Raw genomic sequence first — 20,357 nt, 5'->3', positions numbered from 1 at the left:
AATGGATCTGCCTGATTTTACTTATCAAAGTCTGAGTCTCAAATCTTTCTTATCCACCAACCAATATAATTTAATATAAAGAGGGAAGACTTAAGGAGAAAGAAAAAGGGAACTGACATTGGCCAATTCCTTATTATACGGGTCAAGCCTAATACCAGGAACTTTTCATACCTAATCCTAGCCTGTGAGGTAGGAATTATGTGCCCCATCCTTTAGATAACATAAGACCCAAAATGTTAAGCAGATTGTTCAGTCTCATGGTGGTAGATAAAGATTCAGAACCAGGACAGCCTGGCTCTATAGTACAATTTTCTCAGGAAAAGTGACAAGAATTCTGGTGCATTCAGCCATGCTGTTTCCCTTTTCCCTCAGCTTAGAATTTTCTCATCTGTCTACTTCCTACATTCTATCCACTGTTCATCTTTCCAGATCTACATCAATTTGGCGTTCTGGTGAAACTGCCCTGAAACATCAGCCCACCTTGGCATCTCCTTTCCCAAACCATTCTGTCTTTGAAGAAGTTCCCACTGGGTAAATGTCTGTTCTGCATAATGTAGCACTTTATTATATTGGTAGAAAATGCTGTAATGTATGGTACTACCTTATTTTTTAATCATTTCGTGCTTGATACTGTGCCTCTTCAGCTCCTTGTGGGCAGGGAATTTATTTTATTTTTGTCCTATGCTTTATTTTTTGTGTTGTGTGTTTATGTGTGCGTGTGTGTACATGGACTTCTTAGCAAACATCTCTCCTTCCTAAAGCACCCCAGTTTCCCTCTGGGGAATTACCAACTCCCCACTGTGCATGGTTTTAGAGAGAAGATCATTACAGACAATGGCTTTGCACTAGGGAAGCTGAGGAAGCCAGATCCTCTTTCTCAGTACCCCAGTACAGCCAGAGGTGAGTACATGACCTAACTCAGTGAATCAGACGCTCCTTCTGAGGACGGAAGGTCTAACTAGTCACCACTCATCTCAACGGTGACATGCCCATCAGGCTGTCCTGCTGTGAGACCAGGGCTGGGCTTCCTGCTACCCGATTCTCACTGCTGCTTTTGTTCTTGCTCGGTTCTAGTCCTGGTCCTCTGGCTTCCCACCAGTTCCGTGGGCCCTGAGACCTTCCAAAAATGTTCCATTTGCTTTTAGCTTGTTTCGGTTATTTGTAACCATAGGCTCCCACAGAAACTCAGCCCTGGGCTGGGCTCAGATAAGCAATGTAAGTATAGATTCTTGCCGATTGCCTTTTTGAGGTCACAATATAATTTCCACCCAACATATGTGATGAATAATGGGCATTTGACTCCGTTTCAAAGCCTAAGCTTCTGAGGGGGGGCTGGGAATGAGTTCTGGATAATAATTGGGTGCTCTGTATGCAGCCAACTCCCTTCTTCCCAGGCCCTCCTTTGCAAATCCAAACAGCCTACCCTGTTTTCCCTGCACTTCATTCCTGGGGTGTGTATGACTTTCCAAAGTGGTGGTGGAGACCATTTCTTCTACTTCCTACCATTATTGCAATGGCACTGCCACACGGCAGCTCTGTTAAGTCAAGTGTGCCCTGTGCTAGTTTATCATGAAACCACATCCTGTTCCTCAAGTCAGTCAGAGCCTGGGGAAAATAGAAATTAAATGTGAAGCAAGAGGGATGGAGACTGGCCAGGAAACGAGAGGCCAGGTGTGGATGGATGACAGGCAGAGGGAGGCTGCAGGTGGGGGGCACCACTCTCCCTAGCATCTCCTGTATCCAAAAATACAGTTAGAATGACCATATAAACAATGTAGATTCATCTCAGGGATAGAGGAGGCATTCCAGGTCTTTCCTGGTTAACACAGACATAGGAAGTATCAGAACACGTGTCTCATATGTGCATGAGAGTACTCGCCCAGGAAGAGCAAACTGTAACACCAAATTGGAGCCAGACACAAAACTGTAAACTTCTCCCCAGAGAGGCCATTAGGAGTTAAACTGGGCAAAATTCTCTTCACCACAGTTTCACTTGGAGCTGGGAATGTATACCATCATTTTTTTCTCAAACTGAGAGTCAGAGGGGGCTCATTAAAGTCACTTACACATTCTCCAAGTGCATTTGAAATAACAGAGATGAAGTCAAGGAGGAATCAATTCCTTGTAGGAGCCTGATGCTCAGAAAACAGCAGCCTGGATGGTCCCTGACCTTGCAGACATCCCTTGTTTCCAGGTAATTATGGTTGAAGACTACAATATTCAAAATTCAACCCTTATCCCAAGTGAAATTCTCCAGATAACGCCAAAGGAAGTTTTAGTTTTGTTGGTTCTCTACCCCTTGGAGAACACATGACCCCACCCTCCAAAACACATCCATATGGACGGGCACACCTGACTTTGCATCGAGTTACATTTAGGCCAATATCCCTATCCTTGCAGCCGAGGGTAGCATAGGCTCTCCCCACCTCCACCCCAATTAAGAACCTCTGAGCTAGGAGCCAGTGTGAGAACATCATCTAAGTTTCTGAGGGTGATTGTGAAAGAGTCCTATAGACTGGTATTCTGTTTTGTAAAAACCCTCAGTCTCTAGGAAGAGATGCAACAACTCAAGAGAAGGGGGTGATGTGGATAAGGCTGAGATGCAAGAAGATGAGTCCAGGGCTGCCAGCACCCATTTAAACTACTCGTGGGGCAGCTTACTTGGTAATGAAGCCAATGGATGAAGCCAAACCAGAAGAAATTAGAGAAAAGAGGCAGAGGGACCAAGTCCTCGTGGCATGGTCTAAGATCCTAAATCCAGCTATTTGTGAAGCCATCATCCCTTGATCTTTCCAGTTATGGGAGACAATAAATCCCCTTCAGCTTAGCCAATCAGAGTTAGATTTCTGTTACTCACAGCCCATTCAGTCACCAATATTTTATCATGGTGTATCATGATACAGGTCAGGAGCCCCAAAGCCTCCAACGTAAACTGGCTTTTGCCACTGGACCCACTTTGGGCAAGTGTTTTCTCTGGGTCTCTGTTTCCCCATCTGTATAATGAGGAGGTTGGGTGAGATGCCAGTTTGGCATTCTGGTTTCCACGTTCTTCCTCCAGTTTTCAAGCTCTGTGATGAGGGGCAGAACTGTGACCTTGTCCGTCAGCCACTTGTGAATGACACAGGAGGGGAAGAGGAAAAAGTGTGCTTGTATGTACAGGAAAGGAGAGGTAAAGGAATCACCATCTCATTTGGGTTGGCTAGAGGACACCTGGGGTCGTTAGCACCTGCCTCCACCAGCTCTGAGTTGGACCCTTTGGTGGCCTGCTGTTCTGTGCAGGACCACTCTTGTGCCAACAACCTCTTACTTTCTCTCCAGGCTGGTGTCAAGTCAAGAGTTGTTGGGAATGCTTGAGAGGTGACTGAAGTTTGGAACGTGTGTTTGGTAGATTTGCTAAGACAGTGGTGTCCAGATCCCTTGCACTGGTCTCTCTTTGCCTGTGTTTTTATTTTATTTATCTATTTATTTATCTATTTGCCATGCTGTGCAGCATGCAGGATCTTACTTTCCCCACCAGGGATCAAACCCGCACCCCCTGCAGTGGAAGTGTGGAGTCTTAACCACTGGATCGCCAGGGAAGTACCCTCTTTGCCTGTGTTTTTAAAGTTAGGTTTCCAAAAATACAGTTAGAACGACCATGTAAACAATGTAGATTCATCTCAGGGATAGAGGATGCATTCCAGGTCTTTCCTTGTTAACACAGACATAGGAAGTATCAGAACACGTCCTTCTGTTCACTGCTCCCCACTCTCCCTCTTGTTCTCTGCCACCTCCTGATCCCATAGGTGTGGGGATGGCACAGTCTGGTGCTTTACACTCTGGGCTTTGGACCAGAAAGATCTGAGTTCATGTCCCTGTTCTGCCACTTACCAGTGGTATAATCTTGAGCTAATGACCTAAATCTCCTTGGGTCTCAGTTTCCTCATCTATAAGATGGACTATTCTGTTGATGGAGTGTTATATTGTAGGGGGGCAATCAATGACCAGAGTGCTTAGCACAGACCTTAGCACATTGTTATTATGCAATCAGTGCTACCAGGGGCTGTTGAGAATGATCTAATCACAGTTTGTCCTGTGGACAAGCTTCTGAGTGGGTATCACACGTATTCACCTTCCAAAGCTCACATCATAGGTCCTCTATTCGCCCCTGTCACCCAGCTGCACTTGGCTGTACCTCTGTTCTAGGTTTTATGTTATAATGTGATAGTGACCAAGATGGGTTCTAATATCTCCTGGTCTACTTCCTAGCTGGATGACCTTGAGCAAGTTATTTAGCTTCTTTTAACCTCTTTTTTTTTTTCAGCTTCAAAATGCAAATCCAATTGACCTTGTAGTGACGTTGTGAGATTTGAAGTGGAAGATGCATCCAGAGTACTTAGCACAGTGCCTGATCCAAGAAGGAGAGATCCACACATGGCCGAGGAGGTGAGTAGAATTTCTGAGCCAGAATCTAGGCTTTACAATGACAAACTGTAGCCTGCAAACATGGCAGACAAAAATGAAAAGTGAGGAACAACAGAGGAAAATGAAGCCCAGGGTGTATATTCCATTCCATACATTCTGTCTCAACATTCCAAAGTTGAGACAGAAAAGCAAAGATTCTAAATGTCTGGGGCCTGCTCAGAATTAAAGCATCAGCACAGACATTTGAAGAATTAAGTTAGACATTTTAATAGATGTAGCCAAAGAAGTAGGCACATGGTACACCGTTAACTGGAAGATTCACTACCTTATAACATTTGAGGAATTTAGGAGGGAAAATTCTCTACTTCCCTCCCTTGACAATTATCTTAATGAGTGTTGGGACAGTCTCAAAATCAATTTTAATTAAAAAGATGAATTTAGTTTACTTTGGAGATGGGAGAGGAGGAGGGCAGGTGACCCCAAAGAAACCATACTGTAAGGATCGTTGCTGTTCCAATGAATTTTGACATCATTTTCCTTAAAAGGTGTATATCCGATAAAGGTTTTCACTGAAAACTTTTACAACTCAAAGTTTGAGAGTTTCATATTCCATGAAATCTGTCAAGAAACTCTTACTCTTAACATCTAAGTACACTCAAAAAAGAAAAATTATACTCTGCAGTTAGTAAAGGAGTTGAGGTGACCAGATGCCTTCAGTTTCACAACTTTACATTTACCTGTCTCTAAGTTCAGCAAAATCTTATGATTTCTTGGGAGGGGGTTGTGCTTATTTAAAAAATTTTTTGAAACTCAAAGGACAGTTGAAGCCCTGGGAACTCTTATATTTAAAGTACAGGAAGGGGGAGCAATTCTGCTGTAAAATTAGCAAGAGAAACACACCATTTTGGCAACAGGAAGACCACAGAATGTAATTAGAATTCTAACAGAAGCAGCAAAATACATAGGTCATAGGAATAAACAATGCACCTCCAGTGCTTCCACATCCCCGTGGGAGGCTCAGAAGGAATGAGCCACTGGGGAATAGCTTCTGGAATTGAGAAGACATGCTTCTCTCCATTAATGACATCTCACCTTATCTTCCCATCCGCGTTAATACCATAAGCGCACTCCATCAGAGCCCCGGAGGGTGGTCGAAAGGCCAGCAGCCTCCCATCCAATGGCAAATGTTCCTTGTTCTTTCAGAGGACTGCAGGACCCCTGTTAGAATGATTTCTATTTGCAAATGGGACGGGCTGCTCCTGATTTATTTCATCACATTTGCAAAGCCCCGCCCTTCATCTCTGGATGTGTCTTGTGTCTTATCTTCCAGGAGCCCCCCCACCCCCACCCCGGCCAGCAGAGGTAGTCTGCTGGCTGGAACCTAATTAGGCAGCATTTGAAGATCCGGTGGCCCTCTGGCAGCCAGCTATCTTATCTCCCAGTGCAGAAATCCCTCGGGGAGCTGCTCCTGCCGAGCACTGGGGCCCAATCAGGAGGGGCTAGAGATGTATTTTTGATTTGCCAAACAAAACGACACAAAATAAAACCTATTTCTTAATATATTACCTGGGAAGCCCAACTCACCTTTGGGAAAACCAAAACATTTCTGGGTTGCAGGGAATCTAAAGGTTATATAATTCAACGGGTTGGGGTGGGGTGGAAGGAAAGGTGGGGGCCGAAGGGAGACCTAACTGATTGGCCAAGTTCACCCTGATTATCCAGATATCTCAGTGACACAGGCTAATGGCTCTTTGGTCCCTCAAAAGGGAGACTAGGCAAAATAAAACACAGGAGGCATTCCTAAGGAAGGGAGATTCTACAAATGTCCCAGGTGCCCAGAAAGCAGGTGTCCCGTCACCCTAGCTGATGCTATAGCGCTGAGCTGCCACCAGGTGGCAATAAGCAAGACCACTCTTACTTTTCTAAAAAAAGTGCTTTTGGTGCTTGATTTTAGGTACTGATACTTATGAAATCAGGTTAAAGGGAATTCTGTGGTGTCCTAACAAGGAAATTTGGGTTCTCAATGCAAATATCAGAAAGAGTCTCCTTTTGTCTTAAGCACACAATAAACAGAAGCCCAGGCTTGGCTCACCTCCAAGGGTCTGCTGACCTGAGCCTTTGCGTTCTCGGGCATATGGTTCACTCCTACCAGGTAGCTCAGGCCCAACAAGCTGAGTCCCTAAGAGTCTGCCACCAAGTACTCAGACCTATTGGTTGAGAAAATTCAGCTACAGCATCTTACAGACCTTCAGAGGCCTCAGCCAGTCCTTTGTGATTGTCTCATAAAGTGGCAAAACCTGCAGGGTGTAGAAGGACTACTACAAGAGTCCCTTTTCCTGAGACTAACAAGTCTTGCCGGTTTCTCAAGTGTGACAGTGAGAGCTTTGGTAGTGATTTGTGTTCAATTAGCATATCAGGCATTTGGTCAGCCTGGCTGAGTGAAACCGTCAAAATATAAGCAACCGTTTCAGCAACGATCAAAATAATGTCCTATCTTTTATTTATAAAACACCTTGTAGTTTTTAAATTGCTCTCTCACTCATTTTTTCTTTTGATCCTCACAACTCGAGCAGGCAGGCAGAGACAGGTATTATCAGAGCCTCACCTGGTTCATAGGGTGCCTCTGGGTGAAACAGACACAGAGGCCCCTTCCTCTGGTGGGGGAGGGTGGCAAAGCCTGGCTCAGCTGGACATCAGCTCCCACTGACCCCTCAGCTGCATCCTCCTGTGTAGGGCACAAACTACCCAACCATACATGGCAGCCCGAGATATTATCTCCATTTTTAGGTGAAAAAATTAAGACTCAAAGAGTGTAATTGACTTGTGAAAGGTCACGTATCTTGTAGATCTTCTGGCTACTGGTCCAGTGGTCCCTTTACCATATACCTCTATCCTCCTAACTCACCTTCTAGCTTTACATCAACAAATAGCACTTCAAGAAAAACACTGAATATGAGCATTCACCTTTCGTCTCTTATCCTCATCAAAATGTCCTACATCCTGAGTCAAATAAATGCCTATATCAAGAGCCAGTCTTATAGGATTTTGACTCATTATGTAAAATTCTACCACAAAATTTAATCCTTTGAGATGTTTAAGGCTGCAGCTGTAAACAATTAATTTATGTTAAAAATCCAAATGGAACTGGACGTGCATTCCATTAAGTCACTGCTTTCCAAACTGTCTTCCTTAGAACACTCGTACTCTTAGACGAGGGGTATCAGAATCACCTGGAGGGCTTGTGAAAACCCAGATCCCTGGGCCCCAACTCCTGAGTTTCTGATTCAGTAGGTTTGGGTTTGGGCCTGAGAATTTAATACAAATTTTCACTTCTAACAAGTTCCCAAATGGGGCTGATGCCACCTCTTCCAGAACCAAATGTTGGGAAGTAAGTTTCCAGAGGATGCTAATAGGAGTTCAACGCGACTTTAGTTTTTTTAAAAAATACACTTATTAGTGTACTCATGGAAATTAATTCAGAAGGTAGTTTGAAAAATCCTAACACAGGCCATAAGAAGCCAACATTGTCATCTGGACTTAATTTATTAATTTATCCCCCAGTTGTTTAGACAAACATTAATTAAGTGCTGAAAATGTTCCAGAGTCTGTTTACATCCCTGGGGGCACAAAGATCTGGTCCTTGTCCTCCTGGTAATTTCAATCCATCTGGGCACGGAGACACAGACAGACCATTACAACCCAATAGGTTACCGACTCTGCCCAAGTCAGGTGTATGCTAGTTGGCTGGGGGCGGTTGGTGATTTGTGAGCCAACAGCAGGAAAGAGGAAAGTGGACATCAGCCCTCAAGAACCTTGTCTGAGTCACTCTTTGCCTCAAAGGCAACTGCTTTTATGCTACCTGGGGTCCCCTCCTTTATAGGTTTAGGCTATAAACCTATTCCCCAAGGAATTCACAGAACATCAACGGTGGCCAGGGCCAGCTCCATGCATGTGCAGCCGATGTGCACCCACAGACCCCACACACAGGAGAGCCCCAAGCTGGGTTTAATGCTCTGCTATTGCCATCTTGAAAGTCTTAGTAATGTTTGAACAAGGGGCCCTACATTTTCACTCTGCACTGGGCCCTGCAAATTATGAAGCTGGTTCTGATGGTGCCTACATTAGCCATTCCACAAAATCTTTTTGAGCACCTACTAAGTGTCATTTGCTGAATCGGGCATTAGGGGGTTTTGATTTAGTAGGATAGGGTTCCTGACGGAGGAGCTATAAGCTGAATACAGAAGACAGACGCATGAATAGGAACTGACAATCCCGTGTGGGAAGTTAGAAGACAGCAACACACGCCCCATCCTTCATGCCCACAGGAGAGAATCTGTCTCTGCCAAACCATGTCGGGCTCTCAGCAGAAAGCTCTGCATCTCCTATCGCAGCCATGGAGGACTGGAGTCCTTGCCCAGGTAATTTACGGAGGGAGGAGAGGGGGCGTCTCCGTCATAGAGAACATCACCTCACGCCAGGTTTAGCATTCGTCAAAGTAATGTCATTAATGTGCGTTTTCCCCAGAGGCTCGTCCAACAAGCCAGGTAGTCCTGATATGGTAACGGCTTCATTTTTAAGTGAAAAGTCAACTTCCTATCTTCACCCTTGAATTGTAGTGAATCTCCCTAGCTGTTTGAAATATGTCAGCAAATACCCACCTCTGAAATGGAGCTAAAATCTAGATGATTTCAAGTCACAGGTGGTTTGCTTGTCCTTCAAGACAGTGTTTTGCAAAGAGTGGTTCATAGACCACTTGCATGAGGATCACCTTGGGTGCTTGTTAAAAAGGCAGATTCCTAAGCTCCAGTCCATTCTGGGATCTGCATTTTTAAATTTTTACTGCTCTCCAGGAAATTCTTAAACACGTGGAAGTTTGAGAAGGTTCCTAGAAGCCTTGACAGGAGTGGGACAGCAGACCACTGGAGTTTACTAGTAAATCAGGATATTTACTGCACTCTCCAAAATACTCAGCACTCCAAGAGGCCCTATTAGGGGATTTCAGAGGTGAAATCCCACACCAGAAAGTTGACTTCTGTGGAAACAAGCTTCGCACGTGGGCACAGACCAGAGGGGAGCAGAGCTGAGCTCCCTGACATGAGTGCTGCAGGCAAAGGGGCTTCAAACAAAAGCACCTGGAATGTTTGGGGTTCATGAAGGTTCCCCAGGGGCCATCAGAGGACCTGAGAATTAGCAGAAAAGGTGGGGCTCCAGGCCTCCAACCTGGCTCTTATTACGACTTCTCATTCATTTCACAAGGTTAAGAGAATATGTCAGAGTGAAAGCTTCAGTCCTTACAGAGGCTGGCAACGTTCTACATGGCCAGAACCCCAGTACCCTCACTTCTCCCACCTGACCTCCTAAGATGCTCCAAATGTGCTCACTGTGCTCCAGCCACACCCTGGCCTCCTTGCAGCCCTTCTAACACACCAGGCCACTCTGCCCCAGGGACTTTGCACTGGCTGTTTCCTCTATCTAGAACGCCCGGGGCTTACTTCCTCACCTCAAACGTCTTTCTGGACTACCCACACTCCCTGTCCCCTCACTGTGCTTTATCTTTCCCTGCCAGACTTGCCTGCATCTGGTAGACTAGACATCTTCTTTCTTTATTTACTGACTGTCTCCACTCAATAGAAAGATAGCCCCTTGAGGGCAAGAATTTTTGTTTAGTCTAGTTTTGCCCGTTAAGGTATCTCTGGCATAGGAAACAGTGCCTGGCATGTGGGAGGCCCTCAGTAAATATCTTTGTTGAATAAATCAACATTAGACAGTGCTCATAGGACCGTAAAAAAACGCCCACTAAGGGACAAATACAGACAGGGAAGCAGGGTACACTGTGTCTCTCCAGTTTTTCTCAGCCTCAGGGAAATATGGACTTTCGACTTCTCTCAGAGTTTAAACTGGGGGCAAGGAGGATGAAAAGAGCAACAAAGAAGGGAGGAAAATCTGGGATAAGAGCTAACTTGTTGCTTTCAGAAGAGTTCGCATCACACCACCACCTTTCAGAGGACATGAGAAAGTGGGAACGTGTCAGCCCATCTCCGGAGATGACACTGGCTCCTCCTCCTCCGTCTCTACCTCCTCTTTCTTCCTCATCTCCTTTTTTGCTGTCACTTCAAACGCTGCCCTCGTTGGCTTCTTTTAAATAGCCAGGGTAGGAAATATACAGGGGGGAGGTATCAGGGTTCCCTTTGAAACCTGGCCCAGCAACTGCTGCCCACAAACATCTCTTAGCGGGAGAAGCACCGGCTTCTCATGTCTGACGGTGGCGGCTGGTGGGAGGTCTTCAGGGCACTCAGCTCATGGCAGGTGCCTTTACTTTGACACAGATCCTGAGAGGTGGGGGCAGGGCAGGGGGAGAAGAGATGTGGCTTGACAGGGGCCCCCTCCTTTTCTTTCTTTTAAAAAATTACACCAAATCGATCATGTGGGAAAAATTGGACAATTATTTTTACAACGCCTTGTTTCTGATGGCCAGGGGTGAGGTGAGGAAGGGAGAGAATAAAGGTGCAGGTCTCCCTACCTAATTCTCTTTGTCCAACATAAAACATCATTTCTCCCGATTGTTGAAAATGACTCTCCTGCCTCAACAAGGACTTTGAAGGGAAGACGAGGCCCTTAAACATGCACATTTCACGGGCTTTGTTCTGAAAATTATCCTCATCACTGCAAAGATGTTCAAGTCTTAGGGGTTAAGGAGCACGAATAGACTGGGAGCAGCTCCAGTTTCTGGCTGCAGGCTGTGGGCTGAGTGGGAGTCGGGATGCCTTAGAACAATGGGGGAGTGATTCTCAGATCAGAAGCTGACATGGTTTTACCTAGAAGAGACACATGGCTCTCTGACTCACCACATATCCATGCAGGCTCGAACTGGGACACATCAAGGGAACATGAGTGTTTTTAGAACCAGCCTCACGGAGGAGGAGAATGAGACATGCTTTTTACCAAATTCCCCTGGAGGACAAAAGGTCTTGATCCAGGGTAGCTGGTGAAAGAAGGTAAAGTGTCAGGTAGGGAGATAGGACTGAAAAATAATGATAATAAAAATCAAAGTAAAAACAGCTAGGTATACTGGTGGTGTTCATGCATACCATCTTGGTTGTGAAGTACAGTCTGGAATCAGACCTGAGTTAAATCCTATTTCCTCTACTGACCATCTGTCCAACCTCAGGGCTTCCGTTCTCCTCTCTGTAAAATGGGTAAAATAATAGCACCTACCTTTCAGGATCGTTTTAAGATTTAAACAAGAATGTGTGTACAGGGGCCTGACAAAAAGAAAGCCCTCCATAAATGTTAGTTGCTACCATCACCACCACCATCATCACTACCTTCCTCCTCCTCCTCCTCTTCATCATCATCATCATCATCATCATCATCATCATCACCGAATTTAATCCTGTCTCTACTTCTTGTTTCCTGGGTGGCTCTGATAGACCATCTAATTGTATATGTGTGTGTGTGTGTGTGTGTGTGTGTGTGTGCGCGCGCGGCGCGCGCGCGCATGTGCGCACGCAGACACATTAGTTTCTCATTCGTAAAATGGAGATCACAGTAGTATTTGATGCAGGTAAAATGACATAATTCTCGCTAAGGACATGGCTCAGTGGCTGCAGGCAGTAATGCTCCAGGCATAGGCACCATCATTGTTAGGCCCTGCAACTACCCTCATTCTAAGGTGAAGTAGCTGACGTCTAAAGAGCTTGCTGAAGATCAAAGATTCAAGCAGGGCTCTTAACTGCTGCTCCCAGAAGCAGCCCTGAAGACCAGGATCTGGGCGCAAGTGGGTCCCAGGTAGCAGTGGTGGAGGTGGGGAAGGGAGACAGGGGAGTGGAGAGAGCCGGCAGAGGGTCCGTGGAGGAGCAGGATATAACTGCAGGCACCTGGGGTCAGTTCCACTGGGAAACTCTGAGAAGTGGTGTGGGTCACGCCTCTGAGCTGTCCCTCCGCAGTGTCAAGGAGCCTGGGGTATCTATCCTCCTCCTTGTATTTGCCACTGGCTGAGGGTGACTCCATGTCACCCCTAGTCTGTCCCATGCGTGGGCCCAGGGAGAGCCCTCAAGTCTTCAATCTGATCTTCAGCAAGTGCTAGAATGGTGAACTTTGAGGGGGTGTGGAGGGACCCTGATAGCACCCCCTATAGCCAACACGATGAAAGTCAGGGCACCAGTGGATCTGAACTCTTCAGACAAATAAGAACCAGGAGCCTGATCCCTGAGGGGCGGAGAAGACTGAGGACTGAGAAAAGGGTAAGGGCTCAAGGGACCTGGTCTGGCAGGATAATAGACTTGAATTGAATTAAGCAAACACTGGCTGAGGTTCTGTCATGTGTAGGGCTTGTGTTAGGAATGGTGGGACGGCTGTCTTCCAAGGACTTACAACCTAATACCCACCTGTGTTTGCGGAGTTGGGATGGAACCTGCTCTGTGCCAGAGCTCCATACCAGGTGCTTCAGAGGCACAGGAGGAGGAGGTTTCATTTGAGTCACTTGAGCCAGACCATGAGTGATGACTGGGGGATTAAGAGAGATTCATAAAGAGATGGGAGGGACAAGCGCTACAGGTGGGTCAAGGTTTGAGGGTGGGCAAGTTCAGAGCATGTTCAGGATATGGGGGTCTTCTGTGTGGTTGGAGAGCAGGTGGGCCCAGTGCGCAATGTGAGAACTTTCTAGAAAGATCAGTTGAGGACTGCATGATGGAGGACACTGAATGTCATGATGCGCAGGGGGCAGAAGCTAAAGACCTTGGTTCCTGAAGAAAACCTGTGCCTTATATAGGGCACTTTAATAAGCTTCCTCTGCAGGCACAGTGAGTGGAGTAACTGAGAGCAAAGGCTGGTGCAGAAGGTCCCACCCCACCTCTAGTCCCCGATATAGGGGGAGGGGCATCGGGGCAGGACCCTCATGTCACACCTGAGGCACAGCCTGCTCCATGTGTTGAAGCCATCTCTCCTATAGCCTGGCATCCTTAAAACCCCAATCCACACTAAGGTTCCCCAAAGAAGTCCTACTTCCTGTGCCCCAGGGACCCCAGAGTTCTCAGCCAGCTCTGTTATCTATAATGATACAGCCAGGGCCCGCCAAGGGGTCTGGTTGGCCCTATAGCAGACCTGGTCTTGCAGGAGGGTACATAATCCACTAGTTTTGATGAGGGGAAAGTTCTTCCCCCAAATGCCAAAGTAAATCCGCTGTCCCTATTTTTGTTTTTCATGAGAATTCCTAGCACTAGGCTACCAAGGAGATGTGAAATATGGCACCGGCTGATTCTCCTGGACTCTATTGACTACTGGAACATAAATTTACCCTGGTCTTTCTGCCAAATGGATCCTCAGTCTGGGAACTCTCCTGGAGAACAGCCAAGAGTCAGTTGGTCTTTCTCAAAGAGGCTCACTCTCTTTGAGACAAGACCTCAGGGAAGAGGCCTGGGTCACCCCTCAAGCAAACTTTGCAAAATTCCACTTCCCTGAGAGCTTTTCAGAGCCATGGCCAGAGTCCAGGAAAGCCCCGAGGCCTTGTCATGTGCCTCTCTCCTCTTCGATCTGGCCATGGATGTCTCAGGATAAGAAAACCTACCAGATGTTGATCACAGAGGTACAGGCATATCTCAGATACCATACCAGCTCGTCTGGTGGAGCGAGCCATGTGCCCCCAGGGCAGGCTGAGGAACAGGCTGCATTGGACAGCAGCTGGAATTTTAGCTCCAGCAATGGAAGGGCTGAGTATCCAGGCACTTATCCTGTGAATCAATTATTTTAATACGTTTGAACTCAGTGCTAGCTGTTTTATGTTATACTGTGTTTATTTTTACTTTAAAGTGCTATCTATGCATGAGTGAGTTTTCTCCTGTACATTCCTTACTATTTGATTCAGCCCCAAAATATTGCCTTCATTTGAAATATTAGCTGGCCACACCTCTTCTCTTCTTTGCCTTTTCTCTGCCCACCCCGCTTCCTCCCCTCATCTTTGCCTCTGAGATCCATAAGACAATGTCAGAGTGCATTCTACCCAGTGGATATTCATTAAGGGCCATAAACAGCCATAACCTTAACGGATGTGGCTAGTTAGCTGAGTCTGGAGGAAGGGCAGTGGTGAAATTGCAGGAGTGCAGACATCTATGAGTCCCTGGTGACAGGCTTCAGCCCCTGGAGGGGTGATGGGGTGAGGAGTTTGTGCCCTGGCAACTTCCCTTCCTGACTTTCCCCCTTCTCATTTTGTGCTCTCTATTCCCCTATCTCTAGAAATGCAGACTTGAATGGTTGGGGAGAGATTTGTATGTAATGCAGCTAAAATCTTTGATGGGTGGGCAGTAGGGGTGGGATGGTGCAGAAGAGCACACCTGGTGACAAGTACACCTGGGCCTGAGCATCCTTCTAAGACACATCCTTGTGAAGACATCAGGGGGCTCCAGGCAAATTCAAACACAAATTCTCAACCAGTAAGAGGAGGGGCAATGTGGGAGAGAACAGAGAGGGAAAATCAAACAGTACAAGATTGTTCATAGCAGCTTGATTCATGATAGCCCCAAACTGGAAATAACCCAAATGCCCGTTAACAGGAGAATAGATAAACAGATTGCAGTATGCTCCTGCAATGGATTGAAATGGAAATAAAAAGAACAAATGTACTAGTCTACCTGGGCTGCCATAACAAAACACCATAGACATGGTGGCTTCAACAATAGATGCTGATTTTCTCACAGTTCTGGAGGCTGGAAGCCTCAGATCAGGCTGCTGGTAGGGCAGGATTCAGGTGAGGGCTCTCTTCCTGGCTTGCAGACAGCTACCTTCTCACCGTCCTCACATGGCCTTTCCTGGTGCATGTGTGCAGAGAGAGAGAGCAAGCTCTCTGGTTATCTCTTCTTATAATGGCACTAATCCCATCCTGAGGGCCCCATCTCCACAACCTCATCTAACTCCAATCATCTCCCTAAGACCCCATCTCCAAATACCATCACATTTCGGGGTCAGGGCTTTGACATATGAATTTTGGAGAGACACATTCAGTCCATAACAGTGAACTTTGGATAAAAGGAACTACATGCATGAATCTCAAAAAATATTTTGCCAAGTGAAAAAGGGGGCACAAAAGAGTGAATACTCTGTCATTTTAAAATAAATTTTTAGAATAGGCAAAATCTGTGATGATAGAAATCGGAAGAGAGGCTGGCTCTGTGGAGGTGTGGAGGGTGGGTATTGACTGGAAAAGGGCATGAGGGGACTTTCTGGGAAGATGGAACTGTTCTAGATTTTGACTGTTACGGCAGTCTACCCGGGCTGCCGTAATGAAACACCATAGACATGGTGTTTCGTTATGGCAGCCCGGGTAGACTAATACATTTGTTCTTTTTATTTCCGTTTCAATCCATTGCAGGAGCATACTGCAATCTGTTTATCTATTCTCCTGTTCACGGGCATTTGGGTTATTTCCAGTTGGGGGCTATCACGAGTCAAGCTGCTATGAACAATCTTGTATTGTTTGACAGAGGGAGTGGTCCCACTGTATATATGTTCAAAGCTCATTGAACTGCACACTAAGACCTGTGCAGTTTAAGTAAATTATGCCTCGATAAAAACCAGCATTAAAAATAAATAAATAGGGCTATAGGAGGAGTGTTGTGAGGCCCAGGGATAACAGAGAGAGAGACTTTTGTTTGTGTGTATGTGCAGGCATGTGTGTGAATGTGCGTACACATGTATGTATGTGCATATCCACGTATACATGCACATACATATACACACAGTTAACAAGAAAGAAACTAAAACCAATCACAACAATGTAACAAAGAACCAAAGGCGAGCACGCCCCACGCCCCCAGTAGGAAGCCCATACATCTCTGTACCAAGAGGGGAAACGGTGCAGGTGTTGCCCCGAGCAGACACATTCATGAACCTGGGCGAACTGAATTCAGCCTGGACGACTGGTGTGATTAAAGTGCCATCACCCATTGAGTTATATATGAGAGCGCCTCACTTTGCTTTTCCATATTGATGAAAAAACTTGCAATTTTTCACTGCTGCAGAACTGAACTGTGATTTAATGTTTCACAATTTACAGAGCTGATTTCATGTACTTTTGGCAGTTCCACCACATTTTCAGTAGTTACTAGAAAAAGTTGTTCCTCTAGGAAGTCAAAGAGGTGTCTATTCTGCTTCCCAATCCCTCCCCGCCGCCACTAGGCTCATGAGGAGAAATTCAGAGTTGAGGATGAGAGGTGTGAAAGTTACAGAGTCTTTGATTCCAGCGTGACTCTGGGAGACGATACTCTTCATGCTAGCATTTGGGCGTGAAGCATTTGGGTCCCTGTTATCTGCTCACATTTTTCCCTATTAGCCAAGCAGACACTTGGAATGTCCCCAACGCTCAATTAAAAACATTGCCTCCACTATTCATTAGCAGTTTGGCCTTCGATAAGTTAATTAATTTCACCATTCGTGAAATGGATCCCAAAATGCCCCTCTCCAATGGATACTCTGAGGAGTCAATGAGAAATTGTCTAGCACCATGGCCAGTGCCAAGTGGATGCTGGAGGCCGAGAGCTTCTCTTTATACCCACCTTTCAATATGATCACCTAATTCAGATGCACTGGCCTATCATTATATACTTTCTTCTTTAATGTGCCCATTTATTTATTCACCCACTGATTCATTGATTCATTCAGTCACTCAGTAAATATTTATTGAACACTTATCATTACAGACTGTGACAAGTTCCCTGAAGCAAAGGAACATAATCGTCTGGTTGTGTAACAGCAGAGCTCAATTGAGATTGAAGGGTCAGAGGGAGCTTCCCCAAGAAGGGGACTGAATTCCAAGCCTGAGCCGAGGTCTGAGGATGGGGAGGTTAAACTTCCCACACATCTGCCCATTCCAGCCTTTATGGCTTTGTCCAGACAGTTCCTCATTCAGGAATGGGCTTTTCTCTCTATTCCGCCAATTTCAATCTCTTAAAGGCCCAGCTCAATTCCCGTCTCTTTCATGAAGTCGCTTCCCAATGAGGCTTTCCTGTGCTCAGCACCCTGGTGTGGGTTCCTGGAGGACTTAGAGTCTGCCCTACACAGCCCACAAGTGAACAGAATGTGTTATCCTCTGCCTGAGTTGTGTGTCTTATCTCCCCAGCCAACTATAAGCCCTGGAGAACAGTGGTCATCCTGGCCACCTCTCATATAATCTCTATGATGCTGGAGGTTGAGAGGTTACAAAAGAACTACTTGCTGCCTGGACTTCTGTAGGGACAAATGTCACATCATGAATGAAAGATGTCAGCACCAGCTGTGCACAGAGGTGGTTGATATGCTTAAGACCTTGAGAGCCCGATCATTCATTGACTAATTTGTTCTTTCCACAAATCTTCATAAGCTTCAATAGATCAGGTGCTGTTTCAGGTGTAGGGGATATATCAGCAAGTCAAAGGTCTCTTCTCTGGAAGAACTTCCTATTTAGTAGAGCCCAACACATATACAATAAACATATAAATAAGTTAATTCTATAGTAGGTTAGAAGGTGATAAGAGCAAAAGGAAAAACAACCGGCCAGGATAAAGGAGTTTGGGAGGTCCCAGGCCAGAACCTTAAATAGGGAAGTCACAATAAGTTTCTTTGAGGAGATGGCATTTGAGCACATTCTTGGAGTTAGCCATATGGCCACTGGGGGAAAGTGTTCCAGGGCCCATGCTGGGGGAAAGTGTTCCAGGGCCCATGCTGGGGGAAAGTGTTCCAGGGCCCATGCAAAGGCCCCGAGGCAGGAGTCTGCCTGGTGTGGATTCCATGGAACGGTCACATGAGTGTGGCTGGAACTGAGTGATCAGGAGAGCAATGGGGGTGAAGGTCAAGGAAACAAGGAAGACAGGATTGTGGAGGTCCTGTGGGCATCAAAAGGAACTCAGCTTTTACTCCGAGTGAAATGGATTTGTGTCTTAGCTCTGTTGCTCTGTTAGCTGTGAGAACTGGGGAAATCAGTTTACTTCTCCAAGGCTCGGTGTTCTTATTTGCAAATTGAAATGCTGCTGCTGCTGCTAATACCTCCCTATAGGTGGCTGTGGTGAGGATTACAGGAGGTACAGCTCCCAGCCTGACTGGTACCCTGTAGTTCCCCAAATGCAGGCAATCGTTTTTTCCATGGTTGCGTTGCGATTACTATTACCTCTATTCATTTTGGAAAGAGAAAGCTTCTACCCTTTAGTGAACACTTTCTGCTTGTCAGAGATTGTGTCTTCCATTGGATCCCATCTAAGCCACTTCCTATGCTAACCCTGTCAGAAGAGAGGTCCTACTCCTCTCTTAATTGTTGAGGACACTGAGGTTTCGGAAAAGCGAAGAGGCTTTGCTGAGTGTCCAACAGCTAGTTTGCAGTTAAGGAGGACTTCGAACCCAGGCCTATCTGACTTGATAGATTAACTGCTTTCTACTTGAGCGGAACAAGAGAAAAGGGAGCAGAACATAACTGCAGTGTTGGAATGTTTCTGCAGGTGATGCTCTCACTCCTTTGTGTGAACAGAGCACAGAGACCCAGGAGGGCCGTGTGGGGCCTCATTTCTCAGAGATGCTGAAGGGATTTCACACTGCTGTTCTTAGGAGGTGACCATCTCCTCTATTCTGTTTATAACTTAAAATCCAATTTTCTAGAGCTTTGCTGAAAGATCATAAGACTATATGACACTGTCCCCTCCTTGAATTTGATGGGAGAATAAAAGCCATCATGAATTCCAAGTATCAACAGTGACCTAAATATTTAGATATTTCCTGAAACTATTCTGGCCGCTTCATGGAAAGGAAAAGGGATGTCTTGGGCCTGGGTCCGGTAGTTCTGTCTTTGTTCAGAAGGAAGAAATGTTGGCACATAAATGTAACAAATAAAGGCTTTGCAGAATTTAGAAAAGATCTGCATGGAGTCCAATTTGAGCTCAATAATAATTAACTGTTTGTTCTGAATTCTTGTTTGATCTGATGGAACGTATGTATTTCTTTCATGTCACTCCTGTACTTTTTTATGTCAAGAAATTGCAGTGACCCTCTAGAAAGAATTATGGTTTCTGTTTAGAAAAAAAATTTTAATTTGGGGGTTGTGCCCTGCAGAATGTCTGTAAGTAAGTTATCAGTATAAGTTCTCTCAATGGAAAGCATGGGCCTTTCTGAGCTCATTTATTTTTTTTTAACATTTATTTATTTATTTGGTTGCACCGGGTCTTAGTTGTGGCAGGCGGGCTCCTTAGTTGTGGCTCACGGGCTCCTTAGTTGCAGCATGCGAACTCTTAGTTCTGGCAGGCATGTGGGATCTAGTTCCCTGACCAGGGATCGAACCCGGGCCCCCTGCATTGGGAGCGCAGAGTCTTATCCACTGCACCACCAGGGAAGTCCCTGTGAGCTCATTTATTAACCTAAACTCCTGAGCTAGCACCTTGAAGAGTCAGGGAATATTCGGAAATTAAGAGCAGAGAATGTGCTAACTTTGTCTCACTGAATGAGTTCATTCCTCCTGACAGTCTTTAATTAAGATAAGCTATCATATAGGGCATGTTAGACTTGACATAAATCAGAACATGATAGTTTGTTCTGAACCCTTCTTCAAACTTGATAGATTCCAGGTCAAGAAAGCCAGCCAAATGCTTATTGAATCCACCGAGTAGGGCTATTGCCAACAGTTAACTTGATAGAAATCCATTCTGAAGATCTTGAGCCGCAGTCTACTGCAGTAGAATGCATTAGAGAGAACATAGTCTGAAGTTCATTTACAGGTACTCCATTATGAATTTTAGTAATCATTTATATCACTGAGGACCTCGAAACTTGAGCACAACCATGGTGCAAAGCAACTTTCATAATTTTGCCTTGTAGTGGGCATGGGCTCCCTTGGTGGGCAGCAAACACACACCCAAACACATTCTTCCTGAATTGTAAATCTCAATAGTGACCATCAATTCTATGCAGACCACACTTTGTACTTATACTAACAAATATATATGCAC

This window comes from Balaenoptera ricei, chromosome 1, assembly GCF_028023285.1.
Source record: "Balaenoptera ricei isolate mBalRic1 chromosome 1, mBalRic1.hap2, whole genome shotgun sequence".
Classification (NCBI taxonomy): Eukaryota; Metazoa; Chordata; class Mammalia; order Artiodactyla; family Balaenopteridae; genus Balaenoptera; species Balaenoptera ricei.
The sequence above is the reverse complement of the archived record's forward strand: the minus strand, read 5'-3'. Positions refer to the sequence as shown.